The following is a 26,179-nucleotide window of genomic DNA, read 5'->3' as shown; positions in this document are numbered from 1 at the left end:
ACTGGGACTCTGAGTAGTCAGGAGGTCCAGTGTCGTTCCCAGCATATCCATAGGCAATTATGGCTAAATAACTTACACTGACCTGATCTGGAATAAAAACTACTTTTGCTGAGTCACTAAAGCAGAGATGCTGGAAGGAAAAGTAAATGCACCAAGGCCATGTAGTTGCTTGGTGAATACAAGGAGCAGGCTAATGCTAGGTGGGCAGAGAAAGAGGAAAATGAAACTATAACAAACTGAATTTTAAACTCTGATCCACTGAGGTAGTGTCAGAAAGGGCAATTCTTCACCCAAAGTCTGCAATATAGGTATATAGCATTATGACTGTCAGCAGAAAATTTGCACAAGTTGATCATTGTAACACACAGCCTTACACCATGAAGAAATAGTTTTACAGGCAATTCATTTTTACTTGCTGATATCTCTTCAGGCATAATCACTTCCATCTCTGCTACTACAGGATTCATGTATTATACTCTGAGCTTAGTGCTTCGCTGTATTTATGGAAGTTGATCATAAACACCAAAAGAAAGAATTATGCTTTTGTTGGAATGCATCATTACTTTCCATTCCATTATGAAAGCAGAAAAACTGTATCCCCTCTGCATGAAGAAACTGGGATTGATTGCTTTTTTTCAAAATATTAAACTAAGTAGAAGATAATATTTTTGCCTAACATGAATTTGCACTTGAGAGCATAGAAATGTCTTGTTTATTGCTGAAAACCTACAAACTGATATTATATGCATCTCACACATACGACATATGTATTATATATACCTTATTAATATTTGTCCAGAAAGGTTTGATATCTGTACATCAAATAATTGAAGTTCATTTTAATTATTAGCAGCCATATGAGCATGTAAACATCTAATACATAGTCTCTGAAATGACATTCATCTGAAAGCCTGAAATATCACTCATGCTACCATCATAAATGTCAGCCTTAGTAATTATTAATGTGTGCAGCATGAGGCAATTTAATCCCTAGTTGAACCCAACACTAGATGCAAAAGAACAATAGTAATATCTATTATGCCACTTTGCATCAACAGTTAATGATCCATTTTACTAAATGAAGAGCACAGGTACTGCATGTACTTCTCCTGAAATTGGAAAATCTACCATCATATATAGGTTTAACAATTGGATTCAATCAGCAAGTATAAAATAAATGAAATGGACCAAATTTTTTCCTTCACTTGGCAAAAGCCGTTGAGTCGTGCCTGTGTAAAGTAAGTAACATTTGTATGTTACCAGTGCTTGTGCTTCTGCCTCTCAAAAGTGAGGATTTAGCCACTAAGCTGCACTGAAGGTTAACCCTGCCGAAAAAGTTGAGAGTTGAAACTTACAATATATTGTCTCTTTTTGTTATATCAAAATGAAAGTAAGTAGAAATATGGAAGCACTTGAGAGTTAAAGGAGGAATAAAAGTATTTTTATAAGGCTGGAGGATTAAATATACAAATTCTCTATATTGTATACAGCAGTACATGGAATAAATATGCTGTGCCACTTCAAGTCTCAGAAAAGCTGGCCCTTACATATTGAAGTGCTGAAAGGAAACACTCATGCCATTCTGTTAGACCGAGGTCTGGCCTAGTCCTGCTGCAGCCACGAGACGGCACATCTCCTCAGTGATTTTCTGTAGGAAATTGTTGTAAGACTAATGCTAAGACTGATGCAAGACTATTGGCGAGGAAAAGCTTAACATCTGAAAGAACAGACCAATCAAAATCCCAAAGACAAGGTTTCTGCTGGACTAATTAGATTGGAGGCTATTTGACACAGCCTTTAGGGAAACCACCTTTATTGGGATCATTTGGAAGATTTAAGAGGCAAGGCAAGAGAGGAAGTCTGGTTCTTTAAAATGACAAGTGGCTGCAGTACCTGAGTATGCTGGAAGAAAATAAAGTGGAGCAGAATAGATGTGAAAAAGTGAAGAATAAACCACATAGGAATATAGTTCTGAGGGGAGAGGTATGAGGGAGAGACACGAGTGGAGGACTTGAGCAGTGCAAATTTGCACAATCATGGGAGAAGAAAGTTTCAAACAGTGCTGGTGGGTCATTCTGCAGCCTCACAAGCTCATTAGAATCTTGGGGTTCGATGAGGCTTGGTGATGTGTACTGTGGCTGTGACAAAACAAAAGTGGTTTTGCACATGTGCACTGGAGCACATTACTACTAATCTGTGTGTTTGTGGTTTTGACTACATCAGAAGAAATTTTATTGAATAAACAACTCTGAACCTCTTGTACCTTTATTTTGTGCTGTGATTAGTTCAACACTTATTGCAAACCTACCTGATTTCAATTTTTGTTTACTCTTGTATTTTGTCTTTATGACACTTGTAATTATATGCTCTTGAGTTCTTTCTCTGCTTGTCTGCTCTTCTGCAAAACACAATATTAGCCCATCAAAAATCAATTTAGTGCTACCAGCTAGCTTTGAAGCCCTTATTGGTCATGTCATAAGTGAGTAGTCTCTAATTTGTCCATTCTTTAATTGTTCAGATTCACGAAACGTAAACTACAGTTGCATTGTCAGTGGTCAGTGGCCCCATCCGAAAGCAGGTTTATGTGAGAAAATCAGCCTTGCCCAAGCTATATAGAAGTCTTATACAGCGAAAATAGTCAGACAAGACTCCTACCTTGCACACCCATGGTTTCCACCTCACTTCCTCCATCTGCCAAAGGCAACCAGAACAGCTGGGTCTGGCACAAGCAGCTACCGGGTGACAGAGGCCGTGGTGCCATGCAGAGTGTGTTCAAAGTAACTGGAAAGCACGTTCTGTGGCCAAGGCCCCAAGACCTTATGACTGTCACTGGAGATCCAAGGCATAGGATATTTCCATGCTGAGAATAAAGTAGTTGAAAAGTATTCCTTTTCCAGAATCTTGTTTTTTTGTTTTTTGTGGGATTTTTTAAGTCATAGAAATGGCTGAAAGTTTGCAATCTGCATTGTGTTTCTACTGAAAAATCTACAATTTGAAAAATGTAAATTGTTTTCTTCTGTTGGTGAGTACAGGATTTAATACCCTCTTATTTTTCACTAGTAGCATTTCTACGAGAACAAATAGGGAATTACCATGACTATTTCCTTCAGTTTTCTTTCAGAGCAGGTGGGCAAATGTCTTCAGTTTATTCACCTTTGGCAGATAACTTGGCTGTAACTATTCAACATGATCAGGCATATAAATGATTAGTAAAATGTCATATGAAATTAATCTAAAATGTGATGATGTTATGTGAAGTAAATAATGAAAATAAAGATGCTACAGATGGGACAACCATGGTTTAGCTGGTGCAAGCTCTCCAGAATTTATATTGTTGTTTAGCACTGACAACTATGCTGTTTCCTTTGAGCTTCTCCAGGTATATACTTTATAATATATACAAAAGATGGTTTACCTGTCTTAAAATATCTGAGTATTTATGCTGCTTATAATGGCATTAGGTTTACAGTCTATCACTTTGTTGTTCAGCCTGGTCTTTTCTTGCTTGCCATGGATCTCATGTTAGTGCTTCAATTACAGATTTCAGGGAATTGGGGTTTATCTTTGAATGTGACTCAGCAATTCACGAATACATAACCATGTCAGAACAGCTGGAGCGTGTCTCTTACCTGCTCTGTGGGATGTGCTAAAGAGTTTTTTGATAAAATGCAAATTTCTTAAAGTGTTTCTCCAATACAGTCAAAACCGCTATAGAGAACTGACCTTAGAAGTGGAATTTTTTTACAAATTGTTAACTGGTTAATGCTATGTTTTGGTTTTGAAGCCTTTGGAAAAGACCCGATCATCTGAAGTCAACCAGAACTTTGTCTTGAACTTAATTCTTTTCAATTGCATAACATTTTATTTAATACAAAATTAAGAACAGCTGAATTGAGAACTTTTCACAAGTAAATGTTCTAATTTTTCATGAGTTGTTTTGACATCGTTTGACAGCTTTTTTCCTTTCACGAGTGAAATTTCAAAAGAGTTGACACAAGAGGCTGCTTGTATTTACCCTGCAGCTGACTGCCAAATTGCCAATGGCTTAAAGCCAAGCTTGAATACTTTCAATGCCATTCATACCTGAGCTTGCTTCAATTAAGTCTGCACTTTTTCATTTGCACAAGAGGTTTAATGGTGTCACTGGCAACTATCAGATAGATCTGTTAATAAGACATTCCCAGCATTTCCTGTAACCTACTCCATGTATAAAAAATGATGAACTTGTACTGAATTGTGAATCCCTTTCAATCATATTCTGATAGCTCCACAGAAATGTGTCTGAATGTAGATGAAGGCAGGATCAAGAATTTACCAGCAGAAACTCTGTCCTGCTGAAATCTTGTCTTTTGCATATTTTCATAGCTTTTCTTTTCCCTCCTCTGAGAACTTTTGCTTTCATTGGTGGTGGATTACCACCAATAATTAATGCCACAGAAAGGTTGCATATGTCAGATTTCGATTTGGCCAAGATAACTTACACACCTGCCACTGCTGTCTCTGCAAAAAGGAGGCAAAGTAACTTCTGCCTTCCGTTATCACCATCACTTATATTGACATTAATGTTATCGTCACTGTAGTTTTTCTCAATGTCAGGTTCAAATCTAAGTTTGTTCCTAAATCAGTAATGCAAAACTGGAACAAGTGTCCAACAAAACCTGGGAATACAGGATATCTCTCCTGGGTAGCCTTAGTAGGCTGTGCCTCTCCTTTTGTGGATTCAGAGGTTGTATACAAGCCAATAACATTTTCTCTGCTGGGAGAGGGCATGGTAAGCACAGCAAAGACAAACTGACAGCATAGAAATGATTTAGGGAAAGTTGTACTAATTATCAAAACCCAATAATGTATGAAAAATTCAGTCCACACATTATACTTTTTAAACCTAGCGATTTTTAAGCCAACTCTTAAGTGATTTGTGAAGGTTTGGGTTAGCAATGCTATTAATATTTTCAGCAGCCCATGGTACCCTAAACTAGGGGTAAAAATGCACCTAAGTAAATTGTTTTAGGCCAGTTATCAGCCAACAATACTCGTATGAGGGGACACAAAGATACGGATGCTACGCATGGACACTGGGAAACTTTTCCATCCATATTTAAATTGAAAACCCTAAACTCAGTTTAGGGTTTGTGTTCCTAATTTTTACCAGCATTTTTTTTTCTACCTCATTCTCCCCTGTGTCATTTTATTTTTCGTTATGTGATTGTGAATCTGAGAGTCTAAATAAGGAGGAGTAAAGTATAATATAAAGTTGACTTTTATATCAGCTCTTAATTGGAAGCAATGAAGTCATCTACAAAAATCTCCACCAGTCTGGAGCAGCGATAAGCCAGTAAAACAATATTGTCCATTTTGGTTCTAAGGGTGAATATACAAAGCTTGAGTTGAGAGTAATATCACTAAGCTAAGTTTAAAAATTTGGCACATTTTACCAGATATAGATCTCATACCTATAAATCTCATTTGTTTCTATTTTGGATCTTCAGCAAAGATATGTTATGTTGTTAACTATTTGTATTAATATTTCAGAACGGAAAACTGGATCAAGTACTTTTTATTTATATGCTCCTATTTATAGAACAAATGCAAGTACCTGAACTACATCAAGTAGTGTCTCTGATGCCACCAAAACATGTATTTTAATGTAATTGCAAGGAGGACTAAGAGAAGTAGATGGCATACATTACTAGAAGTAGCTATAGGAAGCAGCCAAAATGACAGAACACCTTAAAGGTAATTGCAAGGGAAATGAGTCCATGTTAGAAGTAAAATACTTAAAACATTCCCTGGTGTTAAAGTCCTCTTTGGTTGTAATGGTGCTAACAAGTGCTCCTTTAGTACTTTCTTATACTCTGTATTTTCTACTGTCAGATAAGATAAATGGAAATGGCTTTTTGTTCCTTGACTGTATTGTCCCTTCTGACTGAAACATTTTATTCAAGCCTGAAATTTTAACCCTGCTGACACGAAATCATAGTTTTCTGTTATCATGTCAGTGACCAACATTAATGTTATAAAAGTATCATAGAACAGCAGTACCTGAGTGACGTTTTTTGTAAAATAAACCTTTGTGGAAATCAGGCTAACAGCATAAATTTAGCACAATGCTTGCTGCTAATGCTATGACTGAAAAATGCTTACATTGAAAGAATACTGCATGCCACAGACAAGCCACTCAAAACCTGTAAGGATTCATGTTTTTAGTAATGCAATTCTAGTATTGCAGCATAATGTTAAAGGATGCTCTAGGGAAATTTATTTAGATTTTACAATAATTCATGTTTAACAATTTAAACGATACTCTTCATGGAGACACACTATATTTAGTCGTAAAGAAAATTATCTGGGGCCTCATGTGCTTGGCAAATTATGAAGATGATTTTACTTCCTTTGGTCATGTGTAGCAGTGAGTCCAGAGAAGGGCCAGGAAGGTGGTTAGAGGTCTGCAGCCCCTCTCTATGAAAACAGGCTGAGAGAATTGGGGTTGTTCAGCTTGGAGAAGACCACAGGGAGACCTTATAGGAGCCTTCCAGTATCTAAAGGCAGTCTATAACAAAGCTGAAGAGGGACTTTTTACAAGGGCATACAGTGACAGGACAAGGGGTAATGGCTTTAAACTGAAAAAGGGTAGACTTAGATTAGGTATAAGGAAGAAATTCTTCACCATGAGGTCGGTGAAACACTGGAACAGGATGTCCAGAGAAGTTGGGGATACCTCATCCCTGTTCAAGGTCAGGTTAGATGGAGCTTTGAGCAACCTGGTCTAGTGGAAGTTGTCCCTGCCCATGGCAGAGGATTGGAACTAGATGATCTTTAAAGTCCCTTCCTACCCAAACCATTCTATGATGTTCTACAAGTAAACATTTCAACAAATCCCAGAGTTGTTAATCAAATGAGTCAGATACTTTGAATGCAGGCAAGATTGGAAAGATCATAAAGATCTAATTTTATATTTTATATTTTTCTTCAAGCACAGACTGTTAAGGTTCAGATTCCTAATTTCTGTTCCTGGCTCCCCTGTGTCTTGTAGCAAACAGTACTTTACCTTCTGCACATTGAAGTGCATGTTCATAGCAATTAACAACTGTAATGACATTTTAAAAATCCCACATGAAGAGAGTTTATTATGCACTCCTTATTTACCTATGTATTAGTATGAACGATTCACTTACAGAAAAATGTGTTTTGTATTGGGCTTCCTCCTTTATTCATCGTCAAAAAGTCTTTGCTTCTAAAAAAATTAGCTTGTTGTGGTATCATTTGCAATTCAGGTGACATTGTTGCAGAAATGCTACATCTCTACAGTGCCTAATATATCTATTTAAAACATTATTCATAGTGATCTGACAACTTAAGAATGAAATAAGTATGAAAAACAAATATCCTGGTTTTTATAATGTTCTCAGTTTGCTTTCTTACTCCAAGTGTGATGTTTCCTCATCATAAAAGTCAGCAATAAACGTATGTGGAATTAATCTACTGGTAATTGCTAATGTATTCACATTCACAGCAACAGAGGAATGGCAAAATGATAACTCCCCTATATATTTTCTGTTTTAAATTCTGTTTTCTGTTAGCCTATGTCCTGAGTTGAAGTGATCCTGAGCTCCTACTGAATGGGAGACCCTTTCTACCTTACCTGTTGCTGCTACTACTTGGAGAATCATCCCACAGCTGGAACTTGGCCTGTGAGTTTTCCTAATAGAGCGAACTGCATACATCCCTCTTAATTTTCCTGAACAAGTCATTATGTTATCAGCAGCTGACTTTGTTCACTCTTTAAAAGGGTAGACAAAATTTGCCTGAATAGCAATAGGGATAGGAAAACCAGACCATTCTTGGTCTGGTGTAAATTTACGGAGTTGTTCTGCCGTCCATGAATACAGTTATTCAGATAAAATAAATGGAATAGTTCCCAACTGAACATCTGGTCCATGATTTTGTTTTGTAAGAGAAGTGACTGGCTAATGATGCTTCTTTTATTACCACTTTTCTTGGTGATTTTTGAAACAAGGTTAGGCTGAAATAATCACAGCAACTGCTTTTAAAAGTTACTCTGCACAGATACACTTTGCATTAGAATGAGTTAAATTTCAAACAAATAACAAAATGAGCAAACGCACAAAAATTCCAGGTAGTTCTAAGCTATCTGTGTATGCACTATTACATATTTGTTTCTCTAAATAGGCAGGGTGCAATAACCAAGACTGAGCTAACAGCAGCCCTGTGACAGGATGAGGGACTGGACTGAGAAGCAAAGGACCGCAAATGAGGTGAACACAAAATCAACAAGATGGAGCTTAAGCCATGCGACCTCCAGCATTTCCATGTAATCAAGGAAGTGCCTTTTTTGGGGGAACCCCGCACCCACGAGACCCTCTCTGGGAAATCGGCATGCTGGGCTGCCTCTCTGAAGTGCCTATACATTAATGCACATAGCATGGGGAATAAACATGAGGAGATCTGTGCATACGTTTAGGACTACAATCCAGTTGGAACCATGGAGGCTTAGTGGGATGGCTGACATAACTGCAATGGAGGGATACAGGCTCTTCAGGAGGGACAGGCCAGGAAGATGAGCGGAAGCTGGTCTTTATGTGAGAGAACAGCTGGAATACATGGAGCTCTGCCTCAGGATTGATGATGAACCATCTGAAAGCTTATGGGTAAGGTTAAAAGAGCAGATCAATAAGAGTGACATAGCAGTGTCTGCTAAAGGCCACCTCATCAGGAAGAATAAGTGAATGAGGCCTTCTACAGACAGGTATGAATAACTTCATATTCACCAGCTCTGGTCCTCATGGGGGACTTCAGCCACCCTGGTGTCTGCCTGACAAACAACACAGCGAGGCATACGCAATCAAGGAAGTTCCTGGAGAGAATCTGTGACAACTTCCTGACCCAAGTGATAGAGGATCCAATGAGGAGAGGTGCTCCGCTGGATCTCATAAACAAGGAGGGGCTCGCTGGACATGCAAGGTTGAAGGCAGCCTTGGCTGCATTGACCATGAGATGATGGAGTTCAGGATTCTGAGGAGAGTAAGACGAAAAGCAAGATCACAACCCTAGACTTCAGAGACCAGACTTCGGCCTCTTTAAAGATCTGCTTGGAAGAGTCCCATGGGATAAATCCCTGGAGTGAAGAGAGGCCCAAGAAGTGTGGTTAATATTCAAAGTTAACTTCCTCAAAGTGCTGCCAGGGTCACTGAGCACTAGAACAGGTTGTCCTGAGCGACTGAATATGTCCATTCTTGGAGGTATTATAAAAACATCTAGACATGCTCTAGGTGCCACTGCTTAAGCAGTGAGGTTAGATAAAATGACCTCCAGAGGTTCCTTCCAACCTCAATCATTCTGTGGTTCTGTGATTCTGAGATTCTGTGAACTGATACATAAAGAAACTGTTTTCTTGACCTACATTTAAAATAAGATGGTATACAGGATAATAAATTTGCTAAGACAAATACTGGTCTTATTTAAACTGACCACACTATTCCCTTCCGGCCTATCCTATAATCCTATGTTTGAAATTTCGGTAGTTTTATACTAAGAATTAGTAGCTATTTCTAAAAGACAAAAATGAATCCATATTGTGCAGCATGTAGACAAAGCGATTTATTCAGTTATTAACACAAGTTATCCTCCAAATGAAATTGAATCAGGGACATAATCAGAAGGTAGAACTACAGCTGTGTTTGGTATATGGCTAATCAAAGAAATTGTTTGCTTTGGTTCTCATCCTATTGCCCTGCAAAGAATTAACTTGAGCAACTGACAGTCTAAGCATTTACCTTGTGAATATGGAAATCAAGGAAAAAGAAAAATGCAAAAATCACCATGGCACAATTACCACTGCTCCTGCAAAATGGAGCAACCTAAATATTGGTTTCAAGGTTAAAAAAATATATATATATTTACAGCCTGGCAGATTTATCAGTGCTCTTTGTTATCAGCACATGGTCAAGATTTATCACATGTGTAAAAATTCACCTTTAAATTATACAAAAACTTATTTTCCTGGTGAAAGTAATTCCAGAATACCTGTGTCCCACTTCTACATAGTGGACATGGGAACAGATACTGATAAAGCCCTTCTGAACTCTTCTGGTAATCCTCCTTGAAGCATTATGTTTTCATTACTAAAACTGGAACTGTGCAGTCTTCTAGCTACAAGACTCTATTGTTCTGTGCATATGTGTGTGTTTGTATATGTATATAAGTATGTGAGTAAACCACAGAAGAAACTAGGACTGACTGTTCCAAGGACTAAATGTTCCAAAACTACTTGGCAGTCGATAGACCCGATTCTGTATACTTTAAAATATTATTTTTTAAAAAGAAATGAGATGTTTAAAACCAAACAATTTCACAGACTGGAGAATATGATCCCATTTCCAAGATATGGCAGAGAAATGCCTGGTTTTGGGCACTCAGCCACTGCTGCAAAAGCTCTATGTACCAGTGATGCTCTGAAAGGTATAGACCTAGACGTCCAGAAGGAAATTATAGGCCTGACGCAGGCAGACTAGCAAGATTTTGAGCAGATGCAGCTCTGTAATGTCATGTACTCTCTTATATAAACTGTATTGGGTTTACATTTTTATCATAAAATACAGACCTGATATTTTTTCAGTAGGGCAATAGATGATTAAACCTGTATTTGCCATGAAAAATGACAATATCTAATGAAATACTTAGTGTAAGAGTTGTAACAGGGGGATTTACCCAGCCTGAACTCCTGTCTACAATACAGCTGTCAGGGTCCTGAGGACACCCCTAGGCCTTACGGGCCCTGACCAGTGCACATTGCTGCAAACAAAATTTGCAAGTTTTTGAGTGACTACAAAGAAAGTTCTGGCTCCTTAACTGTTCCATAACTGGTACAGTGGGAAAGAGACCATCCATAAGAGGAACAGAAGAAACTGGGCTCCAACAGTGGAGTTAATGACCGCAGATTCGGACTCTGTCTGTGGTTTGAGATTTAAAAGAGGTTAAGAAGGCTGCCTGAAGATCATAGAATCACAAAATACCAGGTTAGAAGGGACCACAAGTATGCTCTGGTTCAATCTTTCTTTATATATTTATAAACATTAATGAGGTCACCCCTCAGTCTCCTCTTCTCCAAGCTAAAGAGCCCCAGCTCCCTCAGCCTTTCCTCATAAGGGAGATGCTCCACTCCCTTAATCATCTTTGTGGCCCTGCGCTGGACTCTCTCCAGCAGTTCCCTGTCCTTCTTGAACTGAGGGGCCCAGAACTGGACACAATATTCCAGATGAGGTCTCACCAGGGCAGAGTAGAGGGGAAGGAGAACCTCTCTCGATCTACTAACCACCCCCCTTCTAATACACCCCAGGATGCCATTGGCCTTCTTGGCCACAAGGGCACAGTGCTGGCTCATGGTCATCCTGCTGTCCACCAGGACCCCCAGGTCCCTTTCCCCTACACTGCTCTCTAATAGGTCATTCCCCAACCTGTACTGGAACCTGGGGTTGTTCCTGCCCAGATGTAAGACTCTACATTTTCCCTTGTTATATTTCATTAAATTTTTCCCCGCCCAACTCTCTAGCCTGTCCAGATCTCGCTGGATGGCAGCACAGCCTTCTGGCGTGTCAGCCACTCCTCCCAGCTTGGTGTCATCAGCAAACTTGCTGATAGTACACTCAATTCCCTCATCCAAGTCGTTGATGAATATATTGAATAGTATCGGTCCCAGAACTGACCCTTGAGGCACTCCACTAGATACAGGCCTCCAACCAGACTCTGCCCCATTGACCATGACTCTCTGGCTTCTTTCCTTCAGCCAGTTTGTGGTCCATCTCACTACCCGATCATCCAGTCTTCACTTCCTCAGTTTTGCCATGAGGATGCTGTGGGAGACGGTGTCAAATGCTTTACTGAAGTCACTCCCAGCCCAGTGGCTGCTCCCCCAGCATCTGGGGCAGCTGTGTCCAGTTGCAATTAGGCCAAGGCAGCTCCTCCAGCTTCTTGCTGCTGCTCCGGGGCAGGGGCTTGGAGCAAGCCCTGGGCCATCTCTTCTCAGTTGCCGTCCTTGTGGGACCATTCCTTGTGGACCCTTGTGGGTCCCCTTGGACTCTATTTCCCACTTGTGTGCAATGGCACCAGCTGCTTCTCAACTGACAGAGGTTTTGGTGGGCAATGGATCGCTAACACTGGTGTCAAAGCCAGCATGGCAGTTCATGACCTTCCTCCTACACGAGGAACCTTACAGCCCCCTGCTACCACAGCCTGATGGGTGTGCCCAGTGGTGTGGGAGGGCAACCCGTGTTGAGGGGTTCAGAACCGGCTCATGGAAGCCCAGCTGTGGGTCACCCCAGAGAGGAGCTGCTGGGTCTCTGCTGGTGATGTATGTGAGGTGAGTTTAATTCAGGCACCCAAGCTGAGCTGATGCTGCATGTCAGCCACATGGACAGGCAGGCCAGGACTAAACAGTGGATTCGGACCCATGCTTAGAGTACAGATGTAAAAATCAGCAGCCTGCAGAAGGTCTGTGGAGTAGGATGGGCTCTGGTCAGGGCAACTGTGGCAGATGACCCAAGACCTGAATGTTTTTATCCTCATATGTGTGTTTAGCTGCCTTAGGGGGTGAATGGGGAATTGCTCTTTCCCTCATTTATGGGTAGAAGAATTCATGACCAGTGTAACTGGACTTTTTTTTTTTTGTTACGAGTCCTAATAAACACACTGCAGCAGGCCAAGAAGAGCTCCTGAGGGCGGGTCCTGAGGGCGGGTCCTGAAAGGCCCAAACCAGTTCTTTCTCAGCAGTGTGGTTAGAAACCATCCATTGTGCTGTGAAATGTTAATATCCAATAGACAGAAAAATGTCCTGATATAAGATCAGTTTTCATGCTTTTTGCAATAATGCAGAGAACTGCTAAACATTGCAGATGTCTCTGAGCTAGGGATCTATTTGTCAGGGATGGAAGTGGAACTTTTCAGTACCTCCACTTCCATTAACATGGCTCCAAGAGAAGCAGTGCTTGAAAAATGTGTTAAATATTTTTTGCTACACCATAAAATGTCTTAGCTCCCATTTAATTTTATCCATGATTATTTACAATAAAATGACTTTCATCTGCCTATAAATCCTTACCTGGTACATTCTTTTTCCAAATTGCTTTATTAATCCTTAGTTATTATTAATTAGAAATGGCACAAACAGAACAATCATTTCCTTAACTCTGGCCGACAGCTGGGCTTTAATAGACTACAAAGCTCGACTTTGGTTTCTGGAATTTATTTTTCTCCTGCATTAACAATGTCGCATGGTTGAAGAAGGAGAAAAAAGAGGAGGAATATTTCTAAGCGTCATTTTTAACTGTAGAGGGACAATGTTTTATTTTAACTATAATGGATTGAAACTCATGGTATGTACTTGAATAATGCAGACACGCAAAGCAGCTAGCAGCTTTGTATTCACAATTATTAATTTTTAAAATATTTTTTCATAGCCCCTTGTCCCATTCCAACAGATGGGATGAGGGATGAGTTAACTCTGAACGCGACACGTGCCCTGACTCAACAGACAAGATCAGGTGTGAGTTAACTCCTGGTAATTCTGTGCGGCAATACAAAGTGAATGACAGCCAATCACTCCGGGGGTCCAATTATGAATTTACTAAAAGCACATGGTGGTATACAAGTTACAGCGATTAGTGACTTGGCAAAAGTATGTTATAGTAACATGAAACTTATCAATACATTGACAGCAAAAGCTCTTCTAAAAATGGTAGATTGGCAACAATTAGTAACTGTAATGCAAAACTTAACAAGACTTTAGCAGCAGAACTTAAAATGGTATTACTTTTATATGTTCAAGAAAAAGAAAGAGAGAGAGAGAAAGGAGGAAAACTAAGATATCAGAAAGAGAAAGGGAGAGAGAGAAAGAGAGAGAGAAAAAAAGATATCACCACTCCACAGGTACCTCTGTCCTGCGATGACCTCTGGAGGGGGGGGATGCGTTGAAGATTTACACGCCGCCCACCTGTATCATACGTGAGGTTGTTTTATAACCCAGTTCATTTACATGCGAGATAGGAGAGGGCGGTTCATCTCCTCCCTCTGCTTACTCTTCATGCTAATTAGGAAGACTCTTCTGGAAATGAGTCTGGGGTCTTGAAACTAGGGGAAAGTTCACAGTACTGACCAGAAGTGAGTTGTTTTGCCCGTCAGGGGTAGCTGTTGGTTCGTGGTTTCTTCTGGTAGTTGGTTGTCCAACAGATGGTTCACCTCTATCATCCCAGTTAGGCCATGAGGCCTTTCACAGCAACACTGTTAATTGCCCTTATCTTACAAGGTGTCTGCCTCCATGGCCATAAAACTTTGAGAAAGATAAGACGAGGTGTCATCTACCTTTTTCTCCCAAAGTAACAAAAACTGGATGTTTAAGGCATAACGAGGTCCTTTGTTCTGCTCCGGATGGGGGGTGAGCTTCAAGGTTGTCACCCCCCTCCATTAGGTATCAGTTTACTCATCTGTTACCAGTAACATTGGTCCCTCTGCTGTGTTTCTAGGACCACAGATCAGATTATATGTGAAACAAATCATATTATTTCCCTGTAGTGGCAACTGATCAGGCAGAATGTTTACATTTAACAGTGCAAGATCTTGGTAATTGCTTGGTTTGGAAAGAGCATGTTTTTTCCCTGTATTAGTGCACCCTCTTCATGGACTTGTTGACCATATTTCTTTGACTTCTTTTAGTCACCTGCCAGAAGCCTTATCAATGACATAAAAGACATATGAATAATGTTGAGGATCAGGGATGGAGGAGCTTTTAGCTTCTTCACCTAAATAGTAAGCAGAAGAGTGGAGAAATGCTGATAACACTGAAAGTGTTTGAAATCTTTGCCTTTTGTGTGTATCACACAATATTTTTTTTTCTTTTCTGTTTCTTTGTTATTACTTTGAATGAACTGCTCCATCTAAACTGTTAGCCCCTGGAGTAACAGTGTGACTGTTTTCCCAGCTGATATTACCCAACTCTCACGTGTGCCAAAGATCCTGCTCCAAAAACACAGAATAATTAAAGAATTCCAGTCTTATTCTCTGTCCAAGCTTTTACAGAAACTGCTTTAGAAATCTGAGAATGTTACCTACTTTAGAAATCTGAGAACGTTACCTCCTTCTGAATTAAAGAAATGCTTTACAATTGGATCTGGAGTCCTGCTGATAAAATTAGGACAAATGATATAAAATTGTACAAAACTGAAAACCTGTCATTTAGATAGATATGAATTTACAGTGCAAACGTAAGAAATATGTCCCAAGGACTATGAAAATGTTATTATGAAAGAATTATAATGGAATCTTTAATAAAAGGGTTTGTGTTGTTGCCTTCTTAAATATTAACTTAAGTGTGCAAGGAAAGGAAAGTGAGAAATTGCATATAGACTAGGCCATAAGTTAATAGTAAAAGAGATCTGATCCATAGCATTCACAAAAATTGAGAAAACGCAGTAGAAATAGATGATTGAAGTCTGACAAATGACCACGACATAGGAAGTGGCTATTGAAACTTGTATTCCTTTTAGACAAGGAAACTGATTTTTATAGTAGTTTTTAATAACATTCCTATTTCATTAATTCTTAACTTAGGTAATAATTTCTATTATACTTGTTCAAGAAGCAGGGTTTCATATCTAAGCCAGAAAAAGTCTAGCTTTACTCCCAACTCCTTGTGTGACATCGAACAATTTGCTTTTTCTCTCGTTTTAAGCTTTTGATTCCTAATGTGTACAGAAACACATCCTTATCTCAGTGATATGGTAGCAACATTGTGGGTGATTTGTCGAAATGCTGTAATCATGGGATACACGTGCCAATAGAGCTCACTCTGTGGATGGATAAATGCTATTGATGTATTTATAAAAATTGAAAGCTAATTTATGCAGTGTTCTTTTTCTTCCCACTCTTTGATCAGCTTTGGTTTTACAGTCTTGGAAAAGTAATCTCTATATTAAAAAAACCCCTTCTCTCTTCTGCCTACAAGTCTTTACATAGACTATCATTAGCAGAAGTCATCCTCCCAACACTCCTCATTCTGCTTTGGATGTTTTGAATTGTTTTTTGGATGTTTTGAAATGTATTCTGCAGATTGACAGTTCTTGAGAACAGATACTATCTCCCTAGTTGGGTGTTCAAAACCTAGTATAAGGACCTAGTCTTTGAGAAAGGCATAGACACTCGTGCTAAAGATGAGTTACTTAACAGTATTTCAGAGTAACATTTATCTGCATTCTGTAGTTTTTGGTTACATGAGTCTAAAAGATTTACTTACACCTTGGATGGGGTTCTTGAGATTAAACTGGTCATGGTAATTTTTGAGTCTGGAAAGCACCAGGTGTTAGGAGGGGAATGTAGAATTAAGGGAACTACAGCTACACACAAAATTCCTGCTCAGTACATGCAATTCCTATTTTTGCAAACTAGGAATGAGCTTTACACTTTCAACCAATTACTGCTGAGACAAAAAATCAGAGAAGCTTTTTTTCCAATTTTATTAAATCAGCCCAAGTTATGTTGAGGAAAGAATCAAGAATCTCCTACATGCAGCATTATGCTGCACACTGTAAACTGTCAGAAACACTTAACTTCATGCTGAAATTGTTTTATATCTACTCTCTCTCTCTCCTTATGTTTGCTATTGTGAAAAAGAAAGGACAAGTAGGGCAGCTGAAGGTTACCCTCACACCACACAAAAAAAGAAAAGAAAAGAAGAGTCTTTTCAATTATAAATAGTGAATTCTATGAAACAGCTGTAACACTTTTCTGAATTCTTTGTTTCTGACTGCTTTCCCTTCAAGCCTTGAGCAACCAAAAGGATTAATTCTGGGTAGTTATTCAAATATAGTTACTTGCTAAAAATCCTCTGCCAAGATCAGAGAAAAGGGATTAGGATTAAACTGTTCTAAACAAAAGTAGTGTTGTGGGTATTTTTTTCTCTCTCTATTTTTTCCTTTTTTTTTTTTTTCTTTTCCTGATAGGGATTCTTTTGCTTCAAGAAAAAAGTATTAACCCTGTAGGGACTGCAGCATTGTATAGTGCATAGTTTTCAGTGCCAATAAATGTCTTCCTTACTAAATATAGAGAAAGGTTGTATGTGTCACCTTTGTCTATAGATGTCAAGTAGATGTATTAAAAGATATTAAGGATAGTATTAAAATACCACATTTTAAAATAATGTCAACACTATGCATATTTCTGGTTTTGCCAGATTGTAGAATGACTCTGGTTTGTATGTCTTTCCTACAGAAGTCACACGGGAAAAGTATATGGCTCTAGCTTCAATTAGAGCTCATCCTTGGTGTGACTGTAATTCTAATAATAATAACTGAAATCTTTTCCTATCATATTTACTTCTCTTCTGTAGCACATGAGGTACAATAAAATAGTATACACAAAAGACATCAATGTACAGATGGCTTCTTTAGATCACATTGTCACTTTGGATCTTCATTTCCATTATTTCAGTGTACTTTCTTGCTTTATTTATTTATTTATTTTTTTGAAAATGATTGCTAGTGAATCTTTGCTGACATAATGATTTTTATTTTATTTAAATTGCAGCTAGGTATTTAACTAATGTGTGCATGGGTGTGAAAACACATTTTTAAATGATACATAATTGATATTTTAATGAAAAATAATGTGGACATATTTGTCTAAGTCAAACATTAGAAGGATACACAGTTGCAGGGATTGTGTAGGTTGATATATTTTTTTCAGCTGAACTAATTGAACTGATTCAGAATATCAGGCATTTCCCATTCCTTTGCAGAACAGAAACTGGGAACAAAGCGGTATTTCTGGAACAGAGAGAGATTTTTTGCTGCTTGGCTACTAAAAGGCCATCTCCGTGTAGTGCTTCCTGAAAGAGGTGTTACTGCCTTTTTTTCTCTGTGGCCTTTTTTATGGTATTTCATCCGCATAGTTAGATATTAAGGATGCTTCAGGCAGCACTTATACATTTGGAGAGAAGAGAAAGGGACCTCTGCTGCAGATTACTTTCAATTATTCTATTGCTCATTTATAATCACCAGAATGAAGAGGTCAGTGGAAGTAAGGGCATTGTACTGTTTTGGAGAGATGAGATGTTCTCAACTGAGTCCATGGAGTGAGGAAGATCCTGACTGATTTGTTACTGGGATGTAGTCACTGCTGATGTGGTTTGGGAGAGAAGTGCTTTGTCTGGTGGTAGGAGATGGACCAAGAGGGCAGAATTGATGAAAGCTAACTGTAACTATTTGTGTTGAGCATTATCTACAAGAATGAGAGAAACTACACAAAATGCAGCTCTGTGTTGTACTTCCCTAATTTAACATTTTGTGGGACTGCAGGCCTGGGTGAATACGCTAGTAAGTGCATCCTTCTTTTCATAAATTATTTATAATTTCAATTGAAGGTAAATAAGAAATACAGTCCATCAGGTTGCTAAAACATCTAGTAGTAGAAGACGACTTGCTGAGTTGGTGTGGGAACGCTGACTGTTGGGATCATTGTTGATGAAGAAACAAATTGGAAATGAGGTTTGTAAAATATTTCTACAGTCCCATTCATTGGTGAGCCCTTAGCAGGCTGGAGATAATTTAGAGGTGAATCTCTTTCATAGTCCGTGTCTACAATTCACAGCACATATGAATCACAATCATGACTGGGCAACATTAGCAGTAGTACAAACAGCAGTAATAATGTGGTTTAGCTGTCCATTTCATCCTGCGATGGTCAACTAAAGATCAGGGATTCTTGATAGTTTCAGTTAGGTGGAGAAATTAATAGTGTAGTTATTTAGCCAGTCTTATTTACTTGCAGAAAAATGCACAGGTTTTTTTTCCTTCAAATGGGAAGTTTCAAACAGGAAACTATTTGCATTTTGCTCTAAAGTTTTGTTCTAGTGATTTTTTTGTGTTCTTTCTTGGCCTTTCATGTGTTTTGGTTTTTTGTTGTGTTTTTTTTTTTTTTCCCTACCTTTCTATTGTTTCTCTCACAGAGACTTGTGCAAGCCATCTTCTACCAGCTTCTACCTGTGATGTCTGGAGGATTGCCGGGATCCTGGGGATGTCTCATTACTGACTTAGTTTTCAGGAGAGGCCCTACTTAATGTTGCTTTAAAGATTCTCCTTCTAAAAATTTTTGTCCTGACCTCTTATTTTTTTTCTCTCAGCTTGATAGGAAAGACCACTCAGCTTTTGGTTTTCAGATATATGCTGCTGGATTCTAATTTGTTGGAGTCTGAACAGATTGTTTTATTTCTGCCAGCTCTGTGAATTTAGTGCACATTCAGCTTGAATGATTTCATGTTGTATTCCTTGCCCCAACACCATTTAGGTTTAGCATTGAAACAAAATAAATATTTATGTAACAACATTGAAGGTACAAACCTAAAAAGACAATTTTAGAAACAGAAGAAGTTAAAATAATTAGTAGCTGGATATCTTTACAGTTGCTTAACTCCTTCTCTAAAACCTGACTTACTTCTGCCCTTTAAACCAGTGTTTGTGACAAAACACATTCTTACCATTGCCCTCTACTCTGAATAATCTTTCCAGGTGTTTCTTAGGTAGGCTCCTTTGGAGACAGGTTTTGGGATAGAAAACAAATTGACTTTAATTGTTCTTTGGGAAGCTGTGTGCTCTGGTTTTGGGCTTCCTGTCAGTCCTACTGGACTAACTGCTCACAAGCATTATAGAGACTTCTGTTTACGCTTAGATGTAGCTAACTTACGCATAAGTGATCACTTACTATTTTTGTATATTCTGACTCTCAACATCTCTGGAACAGCACTGGCACATGCTGTATTATTAACATAATCAGCTGGCCCAGTTAGTGGTGTGTTATCTGGTCAGAGTATGAAGAGCAAGTCTACCTTTCCCAGCTTTTACTGCAAGTTTATGTCATATAAACTGACATTGTGTTTGCTATATTATGCTTCATGTCTGATAACGGCTTCATATGACTGTATGAAATGAAGGATGATACCCTAATCTGCCACTACAACCAATACTGTTTTTCCTCCTCTTTTGTATATAGTACAATTCATAACTAAATTAAGTAGATAAAGTGTGAAAAGCTATTATACTCTCACATTTGTAGCCAGGGTTCACACAGCCCAGTTCTTGCCAAGCCCTTACTTCTTGTTGTGCTCTATGCTTTTCATCCTCTGTCAAAATGCCAAAAACAAGGGGGTCCAGCATTTCCCTAAAGAAATAAGTTTCTTCTGTCTCACAGTTGCATTGCCTGTCACATACTCCCATATTTTGAATGGCTGGGGTGGTGGTCTACATGTGTGAAAACTCTCCTTGAGAAATATCCAGGGTATAGTGTAGCCTCTTTGGACTTTCTTTGACAAAGTAACTGATCTCCTAATGCATAAAAGATGATGTCTCAGGGTGACCTTTAATGGGAACAAAGGGATCTGAGAAAGGCTTTTACTTTGTTCCAGCTGTTGGACCTTGGTACGCATTATTAAGAGGAAGGCACATAAATCTCTTCGGTCATCTGGCTTATGCATGCACTTTCACTGACTTGTTTAGACATTAATTAAATCTATTTTTATACTGGGCCTATTCTGGTTATTGACAAATGCTTTGTTTCATTTTTATACATACAGATGTTTGAGTCTTAGTGCCATTTTGCTTGGAGCCAGATGGAACCTTTCCAAGGTACGACTAGTGCTGCGAAGCCTTGACACCTGACTGTTCTTATATTGTCATAAACATCAGTAGCTCACGGTCCTTTGAGAACATACACTGCTGTTTTTTCTGATTTCCTGGCACCCTGTTGCTTTTTTTTTTTTTTTTTTTTTGGGTGGTCTGTACCTAAAGAAAATATTATTTTTTCTTCTATAGGAATGAAAACATATAGGTTATTACTATCAATTGTAGTTGTGCAATTTTCTGATGTTTAATTATGGGATGAGATGGTGGACTTTTATAGATTAGGCATGACAGCGAACTTTCCTATGGTGTAGCATTCCCTAGTTACTGAATAGGTCCAATATGGATGCCAATAATTCCTGAGAATGTTTATATCAATGAGCTCTGAAAATGTTCAGTTCAGTGCAGGTCAGATTAATAGACTTGCTTTTTCATAAGTCAGCAAGGATTTGGGATTTTAAAACAGCCTGGGTGCATAAAAATATTTAGTAGTCTAGCCAACAACTTCTTTTTTTTTTCTTTTTTTTTTTTTTCTTTTAGCCATATCAAAGATGTATCAGCAGTGGTGAGTTCTCAAGAGGGTACCCAGTGTGTTCAGGTCGCACTGAAACTGAACAGATGCTTTTCAGCTTTGTCGAAGCTAGGTTTCTGGGAAATTCATTAACGTTTTACATGAAAATCCCTTGGCTTTAGAGTTGTATACAGGTGACAGTGGCAAACAATGGAGAATGTAGTCTTTGTTTTGCATGACTTATTTCCTTGTTTATTTGAAGTTATATTCTGTTTTTCAGGTTTTCTACGCATTGATGGCTACAGTCCTATGAGCTTCTCCCATCATGAATTGCAGGTAGATTGTATGTGAGATGGTTATGAGAAAATGTGTTGTGAGAGCTTAATGCTGCATCTCAGACCTTTGGAAACTCTATTTTGCGGAGATTTTAACTGCCCAGCGTGGGATGCCTATTGAATGCTAAAATGAACTTAGTCGCTTGTACATGTGTTTCCTTATTTCTTCACAACATGATCTTAAATGGTCAGAAACATATGGCAATCCAGATCAGGCCCAAAGGGACTGATCATTGTTGAGAGGGGTAAATCATGAGATAGTCAATTTCCTGGACAAAGTGGCAGTGCTCTGGCAATGGGGAGTACTTTGAAGCTGCAAAAGCTTGTTCTGAAGTGACAGGATCGATGTCCATGACATAGGTTTGAATGCTTTCCTATTAGGCAGCCAGACCTGTTGCTACAGTACCAAGGGATCATCTTAGCTAATCACTGGCATTACCCGCGACAGGAGCCTGTGAGACCATAAATAACTTACTCAAGTTATTTATGTGGGAAACGTTGTCAGATGAAGTTGCCCTTTTAACGTTTTATGCAGGCTCAGATTACTCCTTACCAGAGCACCAGAAATTCAGACAGAGCCTGAGCAATCTGGGAAACCATTCTCACTGCTGAGACGAGTTTTGGCCCCTTGCCAAATTCTGCTCTCAGTAACATGGTAAAAACCAGAAGGAATTGGTGACAACAGACTGGACCTCTCTTGTGTGGTTTAAAAATACCAAATGCATTAAATAGTGTCTGAATGGTGTCTGATCTGCAATGCAACCTGAAAGGAATGTTACCTCTCAATCTCATCGTGATAAATATACATAGCAGCTCATCTGCACAGATGTATTAGGCCCAGTGCTTACTGGCATTGTTGGATTTACTGTACCTACGTGGATCAGCTACTCCACTGCAAATGTACAACTATAAAGCACATTCCACTCCTCAGCTTGTGCCTGGAGGCCCGATAGGTGCTTGGGTAATGGGATAAGGGACCCATAGGCTGCCTCATGTAACCCAACGAATGTATAGAATCTGTCAAGCTCTCCTCTGAAAGGCGGGGAGAAGGTGCATGCTAGATGAATTGTTCTAGTGGCTGTAGCTTGCTACTGTGCAGTATCTTTCCTGAGAACCCTGTGGAGCTTCACCTGTTATGGAGAAAGATGGCCTGCTAGACTACCCGACAGATGCACAAACATGTTATGGAAAATACACACACACCGTATTCATATTAAATACACAAATTAAAAAAAATAGTAAACAAATCCATCATCTTACTCCCACAGAAACAAGATGTTGTAAAACTAACATTTTGACTTTATATGATTTACGAAAGAATAATAATGTTACACTAATAGAAAAAAGGAAAAATAAGTTGTGTGCTATTTAACTAAAACAAGTTAAAATGACTCTAGGAACAGCAGTGGATAAATTCCCAATTGGGTTATGTTGTTCAGTTCTATTGATGTGAGTGGAATTATTCCATTATAAACTGAGTGAATAATTCACTAGGGTTTAATTTGTGCATGAAAATCAACACATAAAGAAATTATCAGAGTTATGTTCAACCTTTTGCTGCAATCATCCATAAGCCTATGTAGAATTAGGAAGAAAGGGCCAGATTTCCTTTGACATCATTAGAGCTACATCTATGCAGCACAGAATTCAGTCCATAGATTCACTCCACAATTAAAACCAGATCTGGGTCATGCAAATCTGGTTATCTTCTTATTTACAGAGATTTAGCAACAGATTCCTGAAGCGCTAGCATCCTATCTTTATCAAGTCACATTTAAAAAAACATTAAAAGCCACAATAGCTGTTTGTATTCATATCCAATCAGTATAATTGTAATTAGAGCTCTAAAACAATTATATATTTTATGCAATTAATGTTTATGTAGTCAGTACTTATGCTCCATGAATGCCTTAAATATTTAATAAAAAGTTTTTTAAAGTCTTTAATGTTCTTTAAAAATGAACATATTTCATACCATTCATGAAGATTTTGGTCCTTCTTTTTCTTTAAAGGCAAGAAGGCTGTCAAGATGCAGTATTGACAAAAATATATTCAATTCCTTTATTCTCACTACTTCCAAATTTACGTAACCAGCTGTAGGCCAGATCTTTCTCTATCTCTGGTAAACTTTGGACTTCTTGGATTCTACGCCAAAGCTATAAATATGGTTTCCATTCAACTTTCTTCTCAGATTTATGAAAACTTCTTAACTCATTACAATATCTTACTCTGTAGAGTTTAATTTAGCTGGTGCGCAACACTCCCGTGCTGCCTACTGTGGTTTTGTGGGGTATGTATCTTGTTCAGAAAAAAACATTCCTTCACTGGCTTTTCATGGTTAATTTATGGCCCACTCTGTGTCCTGAACAGCACAAATGATTCAGCATTAAGTGTTTATGTGCTTAGGATACACAGCATTTTTTAGCTGTAAACTTCTGTAGGAAATCTACGGGAACACATGCTAAAGGAGCAGTAACGTCTGGCTTTTACTAACTGACTTTAAGTTCTACCTATGAATATCTTCCATATTTGCCATTGAATTTCTTGCAGTAAGTTTAATTACTTGTTAAAACCATTGATAGAAAATATACAAACAAAGCAGATTTTTAACAGTGTCATTTTTCAAAGGAGTGTTCAACCTCTGTCAGGACAGATGGCTGTTCAGCTCACCTTTGAGTCCGTGAGCAGTGCTGTATTGTAGTGTGACTGCTACAGAAACTGTCAAGAGAGAAGCAAAACTCAATGACTTAGCAAACTGCTTGCAGTAAACTGAAGACTTTTTATACGCTAGATCCGTATATCAATTTCAAAGCCAGAGGAATTTACACGTAGAGCCGCTAATTTCAGCCCAGTGGAAAAAAATCCAGTCTTTTTTCGTGACTGATATTATAGTTTCATTGTTTTCAAGTATAGATTGGGCCTTGATGTAGTTTTTAGTAGCTTTGAGAAACTGTCTGATTGCCTCTAATTTCCTTGTCTACATACATGGGTTTTGTGCCATCTTCTCTTTGCACAACTGTTGGGAATCTCTTTTCCTCTACTTTTTGACTTTTCTCTGGTGTGTTCTGTTTGCAAGGCCTGTTTCTCTCCTCACATGACCAAGACACCCCAGCATGCACAGACTCATGGGACTCGATTATGGCAGAAATATTCGATCTAATAGAGTTGTTAGTCCTATAAAGTGTATGGTATTCATATATTTATTTGGAAGCATTTGAATGTAAAGGTCTGAATGCGTCATTTGATCCATACCACTGGAGTCCACGTTCTATATATGTTTAGGCCTATGGCATACACAATTATTCTGAGTTTTACCTTTGATGCATGTGAAGTATTCTTGTCTTGTCGGGTTCTCTTGATTTTTATGAGTGCTGCTATCACAAAAGCAATTCTACTTTTGATTTCTGCTTCAGACTTTCCTGCCTTTGTGATAGTAATTCTGAGATACCTGAATGAATCCACTCATTCAAGTTTTTCAACTTTGATGTAAATTTCTTATTGCATATGAGAATTTTCTATTGCCCTCGATCTGTTTTTTTCTTCCTGTTTGGTCACCAGTCCATGAGTGGTAGCTTTGTTGTTAGATCTGCTAACTATGGTCCCTTTTCTACCAATCAAATTGATATAATCTACAAAGTAAAGATTATAGATCTTTTACCACCAGCTGATAACTTTGTCCTACCAGAATTTTCAAGCATGTTTGACTTACTATATTCAAGGAAAATATGAACAGGGGAAATCTCTATCTTTCAGTCAATTCTTGTACAGAATCATTTACTTAATGCGTACTCTGTGAAGATTATACTTCTCAAATTGCTTCCAAAGCTTTTAATTCAAGTTCTAATGCAACCTTGTACATTTGTCTGTGAGGCTGAAGGAACTGTCTTTCTCTCTTTTCTATTGATGGAGTACTACCTTGCATAAAAGTTTCTAATTTTACCTTTGCTATTCATTTATTTTTGAAGCGTGAAGTATTTCATGGAACTATACTCCTGTGCTTACCACAAGGAGTTTAGTAATTCAGGATATGCTGTGTGTCAATGCTCCTTTCTGACCTGAATTTCTGTTTAGTGGAATATATATTCTTATCTAATGTATGATGCAGATTCTTACACCTACATCTGCTCTGGGAGCTGGACAATGCTCTAATGAGCAGCTTATACAAACACGTACAGGCTGTTCCATGACAAGGAATATATTGGTAATAAACCTAGCCCACTAATCAAAGTTTTCACAGGAGTGAAACAGAGTTGTCACCTCAAAATATTGCATAGTTATGTGGTTAGGGCAAACTTGTGAAATAGGCAAGGGATGTGATTTCTGGTCACCTGTGATAAAAAATAGTTTAAACGTGGATCTCCCAAATCCTAAAAGGCTGCTCTAACTTTAGGCTATTTTTTGTGTAAATCAAGGAGGCAAGAAAAAGGGGCCATGATGCAATTTATTTTTCTTCTTTCTTGCAAGGATTGACTTGATTTCATCTCATAATCTCAGGAGGTGGTTCACATCTGTAGTTCTTGGAAAGTGATGGACATCTAGGTTTTTCCAGATGCTGAGTGTACAAAAAGTTGGTAAACATGCTACATAGCGGAGTTCACATAGAGCTGGTACACAAAGTGATTCAGAGATACTTGGATGTTCAAAGTGAGACATTAGCT

The sequence above is a fragment of the Caloenas nicobarica genome, chromosome 2, assembly GCF_036013445.1.
Source record: "Caloenas nicobarica isolate bCalNic1 chromosome 2, bCalNic1.hap1, whole genome shotgun sequence".
Lineage (NCBI taxonomy): Eukaryota > Metazoa > Chordata > Aves > Columbiformes > Columbidae > Caloenas > Caloenas nicobarica.
This window is presented reverse-complemented; position numbering follows the sequence as displayed.